At 46.9% G+C, this 20,063-nt stretch overlaps 1 long non-coding RNA gene across 2 annotated transcripts in view; it reads left to right on the forward strand.

The window, feature by feature from the left end:
* LOC139259525 (uncharacterized) overlaps window positions 1-20,063 on the forward strand; it is a 130,524-nt gene that overhangs the window by 48,335 nt on the left and 62,126 nt on the right. The window contains exon 4 of one of the 2 annotated variants that reach the window (XR_011592589.1): window positions 2,942-3,013. The exons of the other annotated variant lie outside the window; for it this stretch is intronic. This is a non-coding gene — a long non-coding RNA (uncharacterized lncRNA). Of the gene's footprint in view, window positions 1-2,941; window positions 3,014-20,063 lie in introns of those variants that run through there. 2 annotated transcript variants of the gene reach the window in all.

Here is a 20,063-nt window from a genome sequence, read left to right on the forward strand (position 1 = left end):
TTCACTGCCTCAGAGTGCTGTGGAAGCTGGGACATTGAATAAATTTAAGACAGAAATAGACAATAAGGGGATAAGGGGTTATGGGAGCGGGCGGGGAAGTGGAGCTGAGTCCATGATCAGATCAACCCATGGTCTTATTGAATGGTGGAGCAGGCTCGAGGGGCTGTATGGCCTACTCCTATTCCTATTTCTTATGTTTTTATGTTCTTATACTCCCTATGTTCAAGTCTAGATCATCGATGTATACCACAAAAAGCAAGGGACCTAGCACTGAGCCCTGCGGAACCCCACTGGAAACATCCTTCCAGTCACAAAAGCACCCATCAACCATTACCCTTTGCTTCTTGTCTCTGAGCCAATTTTGGATCCAATTTGCCACTTTTCCCTGGATTCCATGGGCTTTTACGTTCGTGACCAGGCTGCCATGTGGGACCTTATCAAAAGCTTTGCTAAAATCCATATACACTACATCATACACACTGCCCTCATCGATCGTCCTGGTTACCTCCTAGAAAAATTCAATCAAGTTAGTCAGTCACGATCTTCCCTTAACAAATCCATGCTGACTGTCCCTGATTATTCTATGTCTTTCTAAATGAAGATTTATCCTGTCTTTCAGGACTTTTTCCAATAATTTTCCCATCACTGAGGTTAGGCTGACAGGCCTGTAATTACTCGGTCTATCCCTTTCTCCCTTCTTAAACAAGGTACCACATTAGCAGTGCTCCAGTCCTCTGGCACCACACCTGAAGCCAGAGAGGATTGGAAAATGATGGCCAAAACCTTTGCTATTTCCTCTTTTGTTTCACTTAACAGCCTAAGATACATTTCATCCGTGCCTGGGGACTTACCGTTTTCAAAGCTGCTAAACTCCTTAATACCTCCTCTCTCACTATATTTATTTCATCTAATATTTCATACTGCTCCTCTTCGATAGCAGTGTCTGCATTGCCCCTCTCTTTTGTGAAAACAGGCGCAAAGTTTTCATTAAGAACCATACCCACATCTCCCGCTTCCACACACAGATTACCCTCATGGTCTCTAATAGGCCCTGCCCTTTCTTTAGTTATCCTCTTGCTCTTAATATATTTACAAAACATCTTTGGGTTTTCCTTGATTTTACTTGCCAAGAATTTTTCATGCTCTCTCTTTGCTTTCCTACTGTCCCTTTTAATTTCATCCCTGGACTTACTCATCTAGAGATTCTGCAGTATTTAGCTCTCGGTATCTGTCATAAGCCTCCCTTTTTTTCTTCATCCTTCCCTGTATGTCCCGAGGCAACCAAGGGGCTCTAGATTTGTTAGTCCCACTGTTTTTCTTTAAGGGCACATATTTAGCCTGAACTCTGCGGATCTCCTCCTTGAATGCCTCCCACTGCTCTGCCACTGATTTACCTTCAAAGTAGCTGTTTCCAGTGCACTGTGGCTAAATCACCTCTCAGCTCAGCAAAGTTGACTTTCCCCAATTTACAACCTTTATTTCTGGTCTTTCCTTGTCTTTTTCCATATCGACCTTAAATCTAACTTAATTATGGTCACTAGCACCTAAATGCTCTCCCACTGATACCCCTTCTGCCTGCCCAACTTCATTCCCTAAAACTAAATCCAGAACTGCTCCCTCCCATGTTGGCTTGCTACATACTGCTAAAAAAGTTATCTTGAATGCATTTTAAGAATTCCGCACCTTCTACACCCTTCACACTAATTTTCCCCCAGTTAATATTAGGATAGTTGAAATCCCCTACTATTACTGCCCTATAGTTTTTTGCTTTTCTCAGAAATTTCTGTATATTTGCTCTTCTATCTTCCTCTCACTGTTTCGGGGTCTATAGTACACTCCCAGCAGGGTCATCACCCTTTTTTGATTTTCAGTTCGATCCATATAGCCTCGTTTGATGATCTCTCTAACAGATCATCCCTCCTCACAGCTGTAATTGTTTCTTTAATCAATATGTGACCCCCCCCTCCCTTTTTACCCCCCTCTCTATCCCGTCTGAAAATCCTGTAACCAGGAATGCTGAGCTGCCATACTTACTCCTCTTTTAGCCATACCTCTATAATAGCTGTAATAACATATTCCCAAATGTCTACCTGTGCTCGCAGCTCATTTGCCTTATTCGCTATACTCCTTGCATTGACGTACACACCATTTAGTATAGCCAGACCTCCATGTTGACTACTTTCTAGCCCTTGTTTCCTCTGTCCTTCAAATTCACTTTCTACGTTTTTGCTTTCCAATTCCAGATTTACTTCCCTCCCTACTGAATCTATTTTCAGGTTTCCATCCCCCTGCCAAGCTAGTTTAAACCCTCCCCAACAGCACTGGCAATCCCCCACCCCCGTGAGGTTATTGGTCCCGGCTTTGTTGAGGTGCAACCTATACGGTTACAGGTCCCACCTGCCCCAGAAGCGGTCCCATAACCCCAGGAATCTAAAGTCCTCCCTCCTGCACCATCCCTCCAGCCACGCATTCATCTGCTCTATCCTCCTATTTCTGTACTCACTAGCTCATGGCACTGGGAGTAATCTGGAGATTACTACCTTTGAGGTCCTGTTTTTTAATCTCTCTCCTAGCTCCTTAAACTCTGCCTACAGGACCTCATCCCTACCTGAAAGACATACAACGGCGTGAGCTTGCGGTACTTGCCCACTAGTTCCCCACTAAAGATGCTGGAAAAAGTTCGGGCTGGTGCGTTCAGGAGTAAGTGAATATGGAACTCTATAGGGATTATGAGAATTGTCTATTCCGTGTCACGCCAATGCCGTCACAATCAAGTTAAACATTATTTGATGCCAGCTCAGTTCAATGCTTGCAAGATGCATTTGATTCCTGCAAGACAGAAATATAGTTAATTGTGTAGGTTGGATTTAGTGTTATGTCACCATTGGCTTGCTTCATTTTTTGTTTCAAAAACAATCTGAATTGTATGCTGGTTTTGCAGGCTCAACAGCTGGAACACTATAAATCTGGCTGCATAGCACCCGTTTTGCACCGGCCTACTAAACCCCCAATAAAGTGAGCAGGAAACGTGTGTGCATTTTTATCCGGAGGCACTCTGCCCGCCATATTGAACAGGGGAAAACATTGTCGTACAGTGCCCACATCTGAAACAGGCGTCAATTCCTTTGAATATGCAAATAAAGGGCATAACACTAGTTTGAAGCCGCCTATGCAAGATTTGTTTGCCCCGAGTCAAACCAGAGCGCCTGCTACCAAAAAGGTAAGTTTTTGAAATGTACTTATCTGAATGTGGAGCTGGGAGCACCCCACATTTAATGATGGTGGGTCGCCGCTCTCTCCCTCTGCCCGATCACCGCTGCTTCCTCTAACTCGGCTTCCGATTACTGTTGTGTTAATTCTGTTAGTGTTTAACCTTGGTATTGAATTTATTTTCCATCAGAGCCTCAAACAATTATAGATCTTTAGTTTCTTTTGAGATTTCTGACATCTTTAATGTGGATATTCCTTCATTAAATTGGTGTGGGATCCTCGTCCCACCATCATCTCCCGCTCTCGCAGGATTCTTTTAGACAATGAAAATGGTTCACAACAGTCATTAAAACCCAAATATGTATAGGACTAGTTGGTGGGAATTCAGGTTTTCAAAGCAAATACTAGCTAAAAACACTCTAGGTCCCAAAATATCAATTGGCCCACTCCTTTGGTCACAATAGGCTGAGGGGAGACCTTATTGAAGTGTATAAAATTATGAGACCTAGTTGGAGTGGATAGGAAGGACCTATTTCCCTTGGCAGCGGAGTCAACAACCAGGGGTCATAGATTTAAAGTAATTGGTGGGAGGCTTAGAGAAGATATGAGGGGACATTTCTTCATCCAGAGGGTGGTGGGGGTCTGGAACTTACTGCCTAAAAGGGTGATAGGGACAGAAACCCTCACCACATTTAAAAAATACTTGGATGTGCACTTAAAGTGCTGTAACCTACAGGGCTACAGACAAAGAGCTGAAAAGTGGGATTAGGCTCTTGGTCAGCCGACGCAGACATGATAAGCCGAAATGGCCTCCTTCTGTGCTGTAAATTTCAATGATTCTATGAATAGAGATGAAAATTAGACAGTTTCTGTAATGGACGCCCAATTCGCGTTGCCAATTTTGGGCTTAGATGGCAAGTTAGTCTGTCCAAGTAAAGAAGCCCAGCTCCCATCTCAATTATAGGGATGGGCTATTTGTATATTCAGGACAGGCAAATAAAACGACATCAGCAATGACCAGCGTGATCTACTGGCACCAAAGTTGAAATAGCGCCATGACAGAAATAGCACCTCCTGGCTTTATTGGGAGTTGAAGATTTTAAAAATGTATCTTTCATTGGACCCTTCCCAGGTCTCCTTTCCTCCGGTAGTTTTATATTAGTTTAAAAACAAATCCTAGTTTAGCAAAATACTCCCAAGCCTCGCAATTCCCATTTTCCATCCCCTCAATCAGGGATCCGTCCCACTAAACCTTTGCAATAAATTCCATGGGAATTTCGAGGCTTGGGAGTATTTTGATGAACTAGAATTTGTTTTAAAACCAATATAAAACTGTTGTCAGGAACATAACTCGAAGCTATTATTCAGCACCATCTGCACAAAAGAAAAACAGGAAGTATCAGGCCTGTGAATCCTTTTATTTATAGTAAGTCTCTATAAACAGTGAAAAAATTGTCACCCGTTTCTGTGTGTCAAACATGAAGAGATGTTTACAGCCCTATTTCTGCCAATAGTTGTAAACTTTGATGGTATTTTAATATATTAGTCCTGTTTATTAGCAATGGTCTGACCTTGTCAAGGATCGTTATGGACCTTAGGAAATATTTAACCGTCATTGACAGTCAAACCCCAAGGATATTTAGTCTCACAAGACAATTCCTCAATAAGATCTGTTTGTAGTCTTAACAAGATTATAATCACATTACTCCTATCATGTTGGACAGTGGTTTTAAGTTGACTGTTTTCATCATCTGACATGACAGCAGCTCCATTAAAACAGAATCTGCTGACTATTCAAGCAGTGGACAGTCAGCTCATCAACATACATACAATGGGGTAAATTTGGTTCGCGCACTGGGGAGAAGTGGGTTTCATGGCCACCCATTTGCTTGGAGGCAGGTTCACTCAGACCTCCATGTCCTGCCTTGTTAACATGAAGCATTAGCTTTTGGTATGTGGGAGCTCATAACTTTATAGGTAGTCTGTGACTGGTATTTAAAGCCTGCGGTGTTTATGGAGCCAAATGTTATTGCATTTTACAACAAGATATTTAGGCGCATAGAAGCAGCCAAGGGAACAGCAACCTGGCAGGAGGTGGCTAACCATCTCAACTCTGACAGCAACACACCGAGAACAAATCAGAAATACATTTGAAGAACTCATAGGGAGTGTAAGAACCATTGAATTTCCTGAAGTGTGATAGCAAAATATATATGGCACATTTACAGGCTCTTTCCAGTCTCTCACACTATCCGTCACTTGTTAATGCTTCCCATGCATGTCCAGTTAGTCACCTGGCATTTCAGCAGTTTCCTACGTAGGAACATAGAAATTGCTAGACGAAAAAATACCACGGTCGATCTAGTTCACCGTCTACCATTCCGGTGGCCGCATGGTACAATGATAATGGACTTGTTGACTAATCATAGCAATCTATCTCTATCAATTCATCTACAACAGACCCAGACATGATGCAAGGAAAACCTCAGTGGTGAAGAGCTTGGGAACCATAGATCCAAAAATCACCTGACCCTCCCAAGCGGCTACACTTACCACATGTCATGTCTCAAATTACTCATATACTGTATCCATTGTGAAATTTCGAGGTCACAATTTATGAGGGCAATTTTCTCCAGATACTATAGGCACTAAAGAGTCTCCACGATGACAAAATGGGGTCTTAAGCTGAAACACTGTTTAGCCCACGTTTAACAGAAAACGCCATTTTGATAAAGGAATTGGAGCTTGTGCTAGGAACGGCCGCGTGGAGTTATGTTAAGGGGCTGATTGCCACTTAAATTGCCTGCTGGTGCTCATTAAGGAGGCGGCACGCCATTTTGGTGGATAGCGTTTGACCTAATGCCCTCGCCTAACAGCGACCAGTGATTGGGAATAAACAAGTCGTTTTTGAGGATTTTGAGTGCTACCTAATGATATATTACCTTTTACTGTTCACTTGCTGTTAGAGGTTTGAAGAGAATTTTTGAAATACATCGGGAGACTTTCTGGGACACTTTGTCAAGACTTCACCAACACTCCATCAAAATTTATTCTGGAAATTCTCTGAAAACGTCACCAAAAATTTGTAAGTGCTGTGCTACTCTACCTTATAGGAGTCACCAGGAGAAAAGTGCTTGATCATTGGCATCTTGCTAGGTGCCCCCACCCCCCCACCTCCTTGGTCTGGAGCAGGAATGGGAGGATAACATGAGGCCAGGAAGAGCAGCATAAGCTGCTGCAGGAGAAAGGGACAGGAGGGCGAGGTGGACTCCTTCCCCCTCTGCAGGTACAGGACACCCCTCTGTCTCTGGACCTCCTCCACCACGACCTCCAGTGCTGTGTTCAAGAACCTGTGTGTCCTGTGCCCCACTCCCTGAGCCGTGCTGAAAGCTGCAGTAGTGGCTGAGCCAGTTACTCCACACCTTCAATGGAAGTGGGTGAGTGGAGCCCACATATACTGCTCCACAAAAACTGCACTTGAGAGTCAAATCTCAGGTGCCTGCTTTAGCACCTTCAGGCAAGTTCAAATTATGGTAATCAGCAATTAGGATCAAAATTGTGTGCTAAATCCAGACTTTCAAACAGGCGTGTCTCATTAGCACAGCACCCAAGTGTCTGTTTTCACTATTTCACCAAAATAACCCCATATGTGTCTCCAAAGCATCATGGGGGCAGTTAAGTAATGTCAAATAGACATCAAAACTCAATATCAAAACCTGCACTGTTATTTTTCAAGGGTTCTGACATATTTGCCTTTGTGTTTCAACCACCAGCCTGCATCTTTTATAGACTTCTGATTCTAGTGCTGTCTATTGGACTTTTGTTTCTTGAGGAGGCATATAACACAAGTGCAATAAAAAGAGAAAATGCTGGAAACACCCAGCAGCTCAGGCATCATCTGTGGAGAGAGAAACAGAGTTAACATTTCAGGTCGAGGTCCCTTCATCAGACCGTTCTGACGAAGGGTCAATGAGCTGAAATGTTATCTCTGTTCTCTCTCCACAGATGCTGCCTGACCTGTTGAGTGTTACCAGCATTTTCTGTTTTTATTTCAGATTTCCAGCATTCGCTTTATTTCACTTTTATATAACATGTGTTCTGTGTACTGCAAAGGGTGGTGGCACAGTGGTATACAGTCAGAGGGAGTGGCCCTGAGAGTCCTCAACATTGACTCCGGACACCATGAAGTCTCATGGCTTCAGGTCAAGCATTGGTAAGGAAGCCTCCTGCTGATTACCACCTATGCCCTCCAACAGTTGATTAATGAGTACTCCTTCATGTTGAACACCACTTGGACGAAGCACTGAGAGTAGCAAGGACACAGAATGTACTTCAATGTCCATCATCAAGAGTGGCTCGGTAGCACCACATCTGACCTAGCTGGCCAAGTCCTGAAGGACATAGCTTCCAGACTTGGCCTGCAGCAGGTGGTGAAAGAACCAACACAAGGGAAAAACCTACTTGACCTCGTCCTCACCAATCTACCTGTTGCAGAAGCATCAGTCCATGACAACATTGGTAGCAGTGTCCACCACACAGTCATTGTGGAGATGAAGTCCCGTCTTCACACGGAGGACACCCTCCATCATGTTGTGTGGCACTACCACCGTGTTAAATGGGATAGATTCAGAACAGATCTAGCAGCTCAAAACTGGGCATCCGTGAGGTGCTATGGGCCATCAGCAGCAGCAGAATTGTATTCCACCACAATGTGTAACCTCATGGCCCGGCATATCCCTCACTCTACCATTACCATCAAGCCTGGGGACTATCCCTGGTTCAATGAAGAGTGTAGAAGAGCATGCCAGAAGTAGCACCAGATGTACCTGAAAATTTAGTGCCAAACTGGGGAAGCTGCAACACAGGACTACATGCATGCGAAAAAGCGGAAGCAGCATGCTATAGAAAGGCTAAGCGATCCCACAACCAACAGATCAGATTAAAGCTCTGTAGTCCTGCCACATCCAGTCATGAATGGTGGTGGACCATTAAACAATTAATGGGAGGAGGAGACTCCATGAATATTCCCATCCTCAATGATGGCAGAGCCCAGCATGTGAGTGCAAAAGAAAAGGCTAAAGTGTTTACAACCATCTTCAGCCAGAAGTGCCGAACGAATGATTCATATCGGCCGCCTCCCGAGGTCCCCACCATCACAGAAGCCAGCCTTGAACCAATTCGATTCACTCCACGTGATATCAAGAAATGGCTGAACACACTGGATACAGCAAAGGCAATGGCCCCTGAAAATATACTGGCTGTTATGTTGAAGACTTGTGCTCCAGAACTAGCTGCACCTCTAGCCAAGTTGTTCCAGTACAGCTACAACACTGACATCTATCCGATAATGTAGAAAACTGCCCAGCCATGTCCTGTCCACAAAAAGCAGGACCAATCCAATCTGGCCAAATATCGCTCCATCAGTCTACTCTCAATCATCAGCAAAATGATGGAAGGTGTAGGGGGGGTGGGATGGGGTGGGTGTGTGTTTGTGTGGTCTCTATGAGGGGGTCAGGTTCCCTTCTGACCAACTTGAGCGGTTTCGAATCACTCCCCCCTCCCTTGGGTTCTGTACTCTGGATTTATTTGGGGCGTGTAACAAAAGTGGTTTGATGCAAAGAACATTGTTTTTTATTACAGTCAAAGTAATACAGGTTTACTACTCTAGTAAGAAAATACACGGCCAAACTTACAATCACTCTAATAAAGAACAATACAAGGAAAGGTACAAGGTAAAAACTTAAAATCACTCTAATGAAGAACCATACACTACAAATTCAAAGGGGGTTGCAGTAAAATTATACCTCCAACCTCCCAATACCTAATTCTAGCTAGGTTAGACTCCAGGGCAGGCAGGGATTTATGCTTACCAATCCTTTTGATAGTTAATGGTAGATGGTGATGTTCTTCCTTCCTTCAGGACTTCAAGACTTCAAGGCTGGAGAAGTTAGTTTACAACTGTCGCGTTGGTTTCTCTCCTTATCTTGATGAGGTATCTCTCTCCCCTCTCTCTCTTCTCTCTCTCTCTCTCTCTCTCTCTCTCTCTCTCCCTCTCGCTAACCTCTGTTGAAAACAGTGGCCAGTTATACGATTTCACTGTTCTAATCTTGCCGCCCAACCTGTTCACAATCCTTTGTATAATTTTGGCGGGCTTGGATCTTCTTTGTAATATTTTGTCGGGCTCGTTAAAGTTGATATGTCTTGGGTGGGTTGATGTTCGAAAAACTGTTTCCTGATGGAAATGTTAGTTTGGTAATTGCAATGTCCTTTTGTGCTAAGTCTTTCACATACAGGCTGAATTGGGTCTCTTTGTGATGTATATGCTGAAATGGTTTGTCCAGACCCATGTTGATGGGGAGCTATCTCTGGGTGATACTGTGATGGTAATGTCTCTTGTGGAGGAAGATTTCCAAATACTCATTCTTCCAGACAGGTTACCTCAGTCCTCACACCCAGACAGTTCCAATAATCAAGTGGGCTTCTTTTGTTCCCCAGGTCTGCCCACAGGCTTGAATTTGTCTTGTAAAAGTTCATAATTCTATTAAAGCTTGTAGTTTCTTCCATAAGCACTTTAGAGTTCCAAACTTTTCGGTAGGTAGTCCCAAATTAAATTTCCTTTCGACAGGGGGAGTTCTGGTGAATTTTACTCTCTGCAGTCCCCCTGTTGACACTCTACACTCCTTGAGTGTAATCAAGAAAGCAAAATTCCTGCTTCCAAGAGTCAACCTTCACTGCATTTATACTAGCTAAACATTACCCTGTATCCCCTGTTGAAATGCAATGCAATGTACAGGCGAATACAGTCATTACAATTCAGTTATAGCATAGGGGGGGTATGATGTCCCTCTTTTACTCAGTTTTCACAGTGAAATGACGGTACAGTCATACACAACTTCAAGTAAAGTAAAACAAAAACACATAGTAACACATTCTCAAATCGCATAAAGGTCCATAGTCAAACATGTTTTAAGTTCAGTAAAATAAAGGTACATAGTTAAAACATTTAAGTAACACTCTTACAACACTCGCAATGTTGCGGTTTACAGCAGGTAAAATCAAACACAAATTAAACATGGTAGTATGGTGTCACCCCTCCCTGCGTGATTCCCAAGTTCGGCCAAGGAGCGTATAGCACCCTTTGGTGCCTGACCTGACGGCCTCTGCGTTTCACTCTGCAAGTGAGACACCATAAGTAAAGTATAATCGCGAGTTGACAAATAACTAAAGTGTGGGAAGCGATTCGGATCCAGACTGGGACTTCTATATTTCGGAAAAGGTCCCACCAAGGCGGAATGGTGATCTCAAGAATCTTTTTCCCTATCTCAATGGTTTTCTGTTCTCGAGTATAGAAGTGTTTTTGTGAGATAATTACAGCTTTTAACAGAGCGGTAAGATGTTCGGGTAGAGGGGGAATTGCATAGGCAAAATTACAGAGGATGCTGTATTGTAGGTCGTGAAAACGTCGTTTATGATTCCCCTTCTAGGTCTCCCCCAGCCCATGGTGTCCCTAACGTTTAAGGTGTATAGGTCTGCTTTGTCTACATTTCCAAAGTCTAACTCATAAAATTTCTTGAACATGTCTCTAAGTAGGGCCTGGTAGGGCAGCTGTTTCCTTCGGGCACCATGCAGGCAGGTGTACCTCGGTAGGGTTTAATATTACTGAAGCTACTGCATAATGTACTCCCTGATATGACACCTTTTCGGTCGGTACCAATACTAATCCGTTCCCAGGTCTCTTGGTGCTGGTAGGACACCTTTCTATTATTGTGCGTATTGGTGGGGTTGTGGGCAGGGGTTTCTTAATGTGTGTTCTTAGTTCGGTGGCATTAATTGGAAGTGGGGAGTGTGGGACCGCACACCCGTGTAGGCTAGAATCCCACCCCATCCGTTCCCCTTCACCTTGCCATTGCCTGGCAAAGGCGATCGATATGCCTGCAGAACAAATACTCTCTGATCCCCAAATAAAAACATGAATTCCTCGTTCTGATTCCCACCATTTGCTCCAACACACTTTTACTCCTCCCCATGTCCCCGTGATGGTGCGGTACGTATCATTACCGCGTCTTTCCCAGTCCGATTCTTGGTCCCATGCGTCCTTGCTGAGTTTTCTGAGCCACCACCATCTTCCCAGGGAAATGTTCCCTTTGCAAGTCAAACATACACGTTTTCCCTCTGTAACGTTGACTCGGGCAGCGATGATCCGTATCCGGGGGCGTAGAAGTGAGGCCTCCCCGTAGGTAAAACTTTCCTGGCTGGAGTAGCGGGTAGAGTTAGATCCCAGCCATCCTGGCCATCTTCCCTCGTGGGCGTAAACGCCAAGTTCTTCCACGTCTCGGGGGCCACCCCCGGTGGTTACGATTGGTGCTATCCCTCCTGAACACCCGTAGATGAGGGATTCTTCCACTTCTCCTCGGTTGCTGCTGCTCATCCTTATCAGGGCAAGCAGGAACAGGATCCTTCTCATGCTGCTCTCTTTCCTGTAGGAGCACATGAAACAGATTGTCCAGCCCTGAGAAAGCTCTCTGGCTTGACAAAGGGTGACCAAGTTCCAAGTTGGGCTCATAGTCTTTAATTGACTGGCTGTTTTATTCAGTTCCTAGTGGACTGATTGCTTTTAACTTTACCTCACAGTCGTTCTGCTTGTTATCTTATCAGTGCTTCCTTAATAGCCATACCGGTAGATTCTTCTTACTCCTAGGTGTTAACCGGCCTGTGCTTCTTTTAACAGCTGCACAGGTAGATTCTTTTCCTTAACTCAGTTAACTAATACATATATACTTATCATTACACAGATAAATCTTACACTATTCTAAACTTATTCACTAAACATACTTAAATTCATATTGCTAAACATCCTTAAATTCACATCGCTATATATGTACATCTGCCACCTGTCTCCGGGTGGCCACGTTAATTCCTGCCTTCTCTCTTTCTTCTTCTCCCGCTGGGTGCCCAGCGGGGTAGGTGATAGGTTGGTCTGCACCGCCTAACCCTAAGTACCCTGACCGGACGTGGGTTTGAGTCCCACACTATCGGGGGAACGTCCCCTCCGGTGCTGCAGCACACCACTCCTCTGGGGGTGGCTGCCTGGTTCGTTTCTTCCCCTGGGGGTTCTGCCTGGTCGAGGGCTATGGGCTGGGGACTCTCACTTGGTGGCTGTTCCACCACTATCTCTTCTGGGGGTCCCTTGTTGCCCGAGGCTACCGGCTGGGTGTCCCTGCTCGCGGGTTGGTCTCTGACCTTAGTTGCCCTTTTGCGGCTGGTCCCTTTCCCGGGGCTGAACCATTTAAATTGGAGCGCTGGTGACCACGGTGTCTTTGGCCGTGGCGTTCGGGGAGTCCTTCTTAAGGCTCCGGCTGCTGGGGGTGCGTCTGAGTCCCAAATGATTGGTGGGACAGCTCCTTCAGTAACACAGTCCACCGCTCCTCTAGGTGCAGTCTGTGGGTCTGCCACGTCCCCTGTGGGATTTCCACAGTCGGGGGCTGTTGGCTGGGGGTCCCTGTCTTTAGCACGGTTTACAGTTTTTGGCTGTCCCTCACGTTTAGCTGCTGCCCCTGGGTTGAAAAGTTTGCACTGATTTATGTGGAATCACTTTGTTCGGCGGGGCAATTTTATGGCATAGACCATGGGGCTTGCCTTGTCGACAATGTGGTATGGTCCCATGTACAGTGCCTCAAAGACCCCTACTCTAGCGTAGTTTCTCACCATGACCTGGTCCCCTATCTCCCACTCGTGGTGCTTGCAGGGGTCTAGCAGCAGTTGGTTGCTCCGATGCTCTTTTCCCATGTTGTTAGCAGCTTGCCAGTGAATCTGTTTAAGGTGTTTAAACAGATTCCTGACAAAGCTGTCCCGGTTCGCTTCCCTAAGCTGACCTTCCGTGAGTCCCGGGGCTAACACATGGGTGGGGGTTCACGTGGCTCTGCCGGTCATGAGCTTGTACGGGGAGTACCCCATGCTCTTTGACTGGCTGGCCCGGATCCCCATGAGGACTAGTGGTAGGACCTCTACCCACCCTTTGGGTGAGTCCCCTGTCTCTTTGCGCAGCCTTTCTTTGATGGTGCGGTTTAAGCGCTCCACCGGCCCGGATAACTGCGGGTTGTGGGCGACATGCCATTTCCCCTTGATGCCGAGCATCTTAAGGGTCTCCTGCATCACCTGCCCGGTGAAGTGACTCCCTTGGTCGGACTCCACGTATTGTGGTAGTCCCCATCGAGAGAACACTTCTCTGACCAGGATCCTAGATGTCCCCAGGGCAGTGGCTGTTCGGTATGGGAAGGCTTCCAACCATTTGGTGAATACATCCACTAATACTAGGCAGTACTTGTAACCTCCCTGGGCAGTGGGTAGGGGTCCGATGTAATCGATTTGGATCGACTGCCAGGGTCCCTCCTGATTTGTCTCATAAACACCTTTTTTTTCTGGGGGTCGGGGTTGTTGGCCGCGCACACCAGACAGCTAGCACAGAACTCGCGGACATCTTACCTGAGTCCTGGCCACCACCCTGCCTGTTCCACTCGTTGCCAAGTGGTCTCAGGTCCGGGGTGTCCTGCTCCTGGACCCTCGTGGGCCAGCTGGAGGAATTCTCTCCGGTGTTGTTGCGGTACTACCCATTGCTCCCCCCTGAACAGCATGCCTTCTTTAATGGCAATTGCTGCGGTGCCTTACGGGCCGTCTATCTTTTCCACTTTCGCTAGCGTGTTCAGGACAGTTTTGAGGACGGTGTCTTGGGTCTGGACCATTTTTAGGTCCGGGAGCAAAGCTACCCCTGCCTTCCCTGCCGTCCCTATCCTTCCCCTGACTGCTGCAATGAGTCCTGGGTTGTACGGATCCCAGAGCTTGCCCATGCGGGCCCCTTGCTTGGCTAACATGTCAGCCGGCTGGTTTCCCTCACTCCGGGGTTCAGTGGTGGAATGTGCCTTCACCTTATGTATGTAGATATTCCCTTCCTCCCCTACGGCTTTCATGATCTTTTCCAGTAGGGGCTTAATTTCCAGGGGTTTCCCGTCTGCGGATGTGTATTCGCGGCGGGACCAGATAGCCAGGTACTCCATACACGAATTGCATGTGAACATACTGTCCGAGCAAATTGTGTATGCGGTAGGGAATTCTTCGGGGTGTGTGACTACGTACACCACCGCAGACAGTTCAGCGTGCTAGGCGCTCATAGTACTGGGGAGTTTAATCGCCAGGGCAAGGCCTGCCTCGGGGTCATAAACTCCGCAGCATGTGAGTCGTTCACCCGCAGATACTGTGCTTGAACCGTCCACGTAGATCTATCGGCCTGTGGGGTGTAACCCAGCCCAAAAGCCTATGTTAATTTCCCATATCCCTTCTACGGAACACCGGTGGGCTGTCCCTGGATAAATCATTTTGGCTGCGAGTCTTGGCTCGCAGAGACCCTTTACCCTTAGGTCCATTTGAGAGAGGAGCAGGGTCCGGCGAGCAATGCGGGCACTGCTCACTGTCCCGTCCTTAATTCTCCCGTCCAGGAGCATTTGGGTGGGCGTATGGTGGGTAAGGAATGTGATAGGGGACCCCCCCCTGTGAAGATCAGTGATCTTTTCACAGCCCAGTGAGTGGCTAGGAGGTGCCGCTCACAGTTGGAGTATCCCTTCTCCACGTCCGTGAGTATCCTGGAGGAGTAGACCGCTGGACTCAGCCGGCCGTGCTGCTCTTGGAGGGGTACTGCACTCAGGCTGTCCCCACTGGCTGCTACCTCCAGAAAAAACTCTTTACCGCCATCTATGGTCCCTAGAGCTGGCGCGGTCTGGAGGTCTTTCTTGAGTTGGATAAATGCTGCCTCGCAACCTTTGTCCCATTCCCACTCCACTCCCTTGTGTAGGAGTCGGAGCAGAGGGGCTGCTGTGGCTGCATAATCCTCAATGAAGTCTCTGCAGTACCTGGTTAGCCCTAGAAATGATCTTACTCCTGTTACTGTGTTAGGGGCAGGTAACTTCTGCACTGCTTCCCTTCTAGCTTTGTCTATGGCTCTTTCCCCAGCGCGCACAGCCAGTCCCAGGAATTTTACTTCCTTCAGGCCGAACTGTGCCTTCTTGGGGTTTACTTTAAATCCCTCTTCTTTCAGCAGCTCCAGCAGCTCAGCCAGCAGTGGGCCATGCTCCTCCCCCTCATCGGTGAACAGGAGCAGGTCATTTACATACTGTACTAATTGCTGGGGTCTGCTGAAACTCTTTAGACAGTTGGCCATACACTGATGGAAAATACTGGGGCTATTGTGGAAGCCCTGAGGGAGACAGTTCCAAGTGTATTGCTGTCCTTTAAAGGTAAAAGCAAACTTGTACTGATCTTCCCTTCTTAAAGGTATGGACCAGAACCCGTTGGAAATATCCAGCACCGTGAAGGTGGTCACAGAGGCTGGGATACTTCCAATGAGGTCGGTGACAGCAGCAACAGTGCACAGGCGGGGATGTTACGGTTGAGTACTCGATAGTCCACCGTGGCTCTCCAGGAGTTATCCGGTTTCTTAATCGGCCACAATGGAGAGTTCACATGGGTAGCTATTGGTCTCAATACCCCCTGTTTAACCAGCAAACCCAAGGCTGTTTCCATGTCTGCCTCCGTCTCCCTGGGGAAGTTGTATTGTTTCTGTGGTCGGGTCATGGGGTCCCTATCTATGCTAACCTCAACCCCATTTATTCTCCCGCAGTCGTGTTTGTGAGTGGCAAAAGTTGCAAGGTATTTCCTCACATATTCTTGATATTCTACAGGGGTGTTGCTGATCAGTGATTCAAGGTCGTAACCTTCCTTTGACTTCATGATGCACACCGTCCCTTTTCCCTGTTTTCCCGGGATAACCATCACCTCACTCTCCTGTCCCGTACAGACTGACCCCCAAAAACAGTGGTTTCTTAAATCCACTCGGATCCCATGGCCTAGAAGGAAGTCAGGCCCCAGGATCCCTCTCCCTTCCTGCTCCCACTTCATCAGGCCACGAGTTCACTTAGCGTGGAGTGTACCTAAATGAATAGAGAGCAGAACGGAGAATGAGCCAGTCTGTTCAGTGCCTGTGAAACCCACCAAGCTGTAGGGGACCCCGTTAGACAGAGGTGAGGCGGCGGGGTTAGCTGCATAGACAAGGGTGCTTGAGGCACCAGTGTCCAGCAGGTAAGTCCCTTTCACCTCTTCCACTTCCATCTGTACGGCCGGTCTCCGCCACGCATCATACTCGAGGGAACACAGGTGGACAGGCTGTGCCTGTCCTAGTCACGGTTTTGGTTGGGAGGGGGCAGATGGGATCTCGGTACCAGTGGTGGTGGCTACCTTCCCTGGGCCATCTAACATGGCTCGGAGCGCAGTTAAGAAGGTATCAAACGAGTGGGGAGGGACTGGCTTATCTGTCTTGGTCTTTTGGGCAGGGGCTGGAGAATTCTTTCCTGCGCTATTCTTCCAAGGATTTTTACAATCCCTTCTCCAGTGCCCACTCTTCCTGCACCCGAAGCAGGTACGTTTTGTATCGGAGGAGTTGCCTCCCTCGTAGCGCCATTCCCTCTTGTCTTGGTTAGGTCGGATTTCGTGAACCCTTCCCTTTTGTAAGTGCTCCTCTGTCCCTCTGCCGTTTCTGTAAGCTAGGGTCAGCTGCCTAAGCACTCCCTGTTCTGTGGCTTGGGGATCTCTGGGGTCGAACCAGGCCTCAGCCTTAGTTCTTATTCTGGGTAAACTGTTAGCTACTCAGCTTCGGAGCCAGTGTGCTAATTCGTCCGGGATTAGGCGATCTCTGTCTATGTCCCCACTACAGGCGCTTTTGTACACCGGCCACAGTCGGTCTGCGAAAGCCTGTGGGGTTTCTCCTGTGAGCTGCACCGTTTTCTCTACTCTAGAGGAGGGACTCCCGTCATTGCAGCCCATAGCTTCTAAAATGTCCTTTTGGACGGTAGCAAGTGTTTTCTGTCCTCTTTTGCTCTCAGTAGAGAGGGACTGGTACAGTTTGCTGTCTAGAGATAGGAGAAGCACCTTTGGCATTTCTGCATCATCGCACCCATTAATATCCCCTGCCTGTTCCACTTCCATAAAGTGAACCGAGGGGTCTCCCTTTGGAGTTAGCTTTCCCAGGTGGCTTATCATAGCCCTAAGTTGGTGGGGAGTGTGGGGGACCACAAACTGACTTTCCAGGGGCCCTGGACCCCCGTTAAGGGTGGGCGGGCCAAACTTCTGTTGCTGGACCGGGCACATTGGCCCTGGATCTGGCTCTCCTCCCTGCGGCCAAGCCAAGCTGAAACTCGGTGCTGCAGGTGGTGGTGGTTCGTTATCCCTGTCCGCCCCGCAACTGATTTGCTCCTCCTGCTGCTGAACCGGTGTAGTCACTGGTGCTACAGGTAGTGGTCAGGTAGTTTCTTCCTTCTCTTCCAGGTTTACCTGGGGCGTACCCGGGCTTATTAGGAATACCATGCCTTTTACCTTGGACAGAGCAAGGTTTAAACTTTTAATTTGTTGCTGGCAGGGACCGTGGTCTCCCGATTCAAACCCATTAATGCTAGCTACTTTATACGCTGCTTGCACATCTTTTAATCTTTCCTGGAGCTCTTTTACTTGTAGGGTGAGGCGAGTGCTTTCCTCCCTCAGTGACTTTTCATTACTTTTGGCGTCGGTAACCTGACATTGAAAATAGTCCTGACTGTTTTTAAACCTTTCCATTATTTGGGTCCTTTCCTGTTTTAGCTTACCGAGTTCTCCTGATAATCTTTCTTCTGCCATAACCCTTTCCTGAGTTCTCTGCGCATTCCCATAACTCTGCCTGTAATGTTTCATTCATTCTGTCTAGCAGTTGGACCTGTCTCTGATGACAGACCAACCAGATTGCTTTCTCTACTGCTTCTTTAGGATCTTTACTTGCTGTCCACTGAGCTGCAGTCTCAGCTGGATGCTCAACGTGCAATAGACTAAGCGACCATTGCTTAGTGACATTCACCTTCATATACACATAGGAGGATATCCTCTCTTCCATTTTGGTTCTTTTCCCCAAACCAGCACTGTCTACATCACACCCCATGTACCAGAGTCCTCCCGCGGTCACCATTTTGTAGGGGGTGTGTGTTTGGGTGGTCTCTATGAGGGGGTCAGGTTCCCTTCTGACCAACTTGAGCGGTTTCGAATCGCTCCACCTCCCTTGGGTTCTGTACTCTGGATTTATTTGAGGGATGTGACAAAAGTGCAGAGGACATTGGTTTGATGCAAAGAACTTTGGTTTTTATTACAGTCAAAGTAATACAGGTTTACTACTCCAGTAAGAAAATACACGGCCAAACTTACAATCACTCTAATAAAGAACAATACAAGGAAAGGTACAAGGTAAAAACCTAAAATCCACTCTAATAAAGAACAATACAAGGAAAGGTACAAGGTCAAACTTATAATCACTCTAATAAAGTGCCATACACTACACATTCAAAGGGGGTTGCAATAAAATTATAACTCCAACCTCCCAATACCTAATTCTAGCTAGGTTAGACTCCAGGGCAGGCAGAGACTTATGCTTACCAATCCTTTTGATAGTTAATGGTAGATGGTGATGTTCTTCCTTCCTTCAGGACTTCAAGACTTCGAGGCTGGAGAAGTTAGTTTACAACTGTCACGTTGGTTTCTCTCCTTATCTTGATGAGGTAGTAGCAACCACCTCTCTCCCCTCTCTCTCTTCTCTCTCTCTCTTTCCCTCTCGCTAACCTCTGTTGAAAACAGTGACCAGTTATACGATTTCACTGTTCTAATCTTGCCGCCCAACCTGTTCACAATCCTTTGTATAATTTTGGCGGGCTTGGTTCTTCTTTGTAATATTTTGTCGGGCTTGTTAAAGTTGATATGTCTTGGGTGGGTTGATGTTCGAAAAACTGTTTCCTGATGAAAATATTAGTTTGGCAATTACAATGTCCTTTTGTGCTTAGTCTTTTGCATACAGGCTGGATTTGGCCTCTTTGTGATGTACATGCTGAAGTGGTTTGTCCAGACCCATGTTGATGGGAAGCCATCTCTGGGTGATACTGTGATGGTAATGTCTCTTGTGGAGGAAGATTTCCAAATACTCATTCTTCCAGACAGGTTAACTCAGTCCTCACACCCAGACAGTTCCAATAATCAAGTCGGCTTCTTTTGTTCCCTAGGTCCGCCCACAGGCTTGAATTTGCCTTGTAAAAGGTCATAATTCTATTAAAGTTCATAGTTTCTTCCATAAGCACTTTAGAGTTCCAAACTTTTCAGTAGATAGTCCCAAATTAAATTTCCTTTTGAATGAGCCCATATACAGTGGAGGGTTCTGGTGAATTTTGCTCTCTGCAAAGGTGTCATCAACAGTGCTATCATGCAGCACTTGCTCACCAATAACCTGCTCACCAATGCCCAGTTTGGGTTCCGCCACGACCGCTCGGCTCCAGACCTCATTACAACCTTGGTCCAAACATGGACAAAAGAGCTGGATACCAGAGTTGAGGAGAGAGGGACTGCCCACAACATCAAGGAGCCCAAGTAAAACTGAAGTCAATGGGAATCAGGGGGAAAACTCACCACTGGCTGGAGTCATACCTAGCACAAAGGAAGATGATTGTGGTAGTTGAAGGTCAATCATCACAGCCTCAGGACATCACTGCAGGGGTTCCTCAGGGCAGTGTCCTAGGCCCAGCCATCTTCAGTTGCATCATCAATGACCTTCCCTCCATCATAAGGTCAGAAGTGGGAATGTTTGTTGATGACCGCATAGTGTTCAGTTCCATCTGCAAGTCCTCAGATAATGGAGCAGTCCATGCCCGTATGCAGCAAGATCTGGACAACATTCAGGCTTGGGCTGATAAGTGGCAAGTAACATTCGCTCCACATAACTGCCGGGCAATGACTATCTCCAACAAGCG

Source organism: Pristiophorus japonicus, chromosome 3 (genome assembly GCF_044704955.1).
Source record: "Pristiophorus japonicus isolate sPriJap1 chromosome 3, sPriJap1.hap1, whole genome shotgun sequence".
NCBI lineage: Eukaryota > Metazoa > Chordata > Chondrichthyes > Pristiophoridae > Pristiophorus > Pristiophorus japonicus.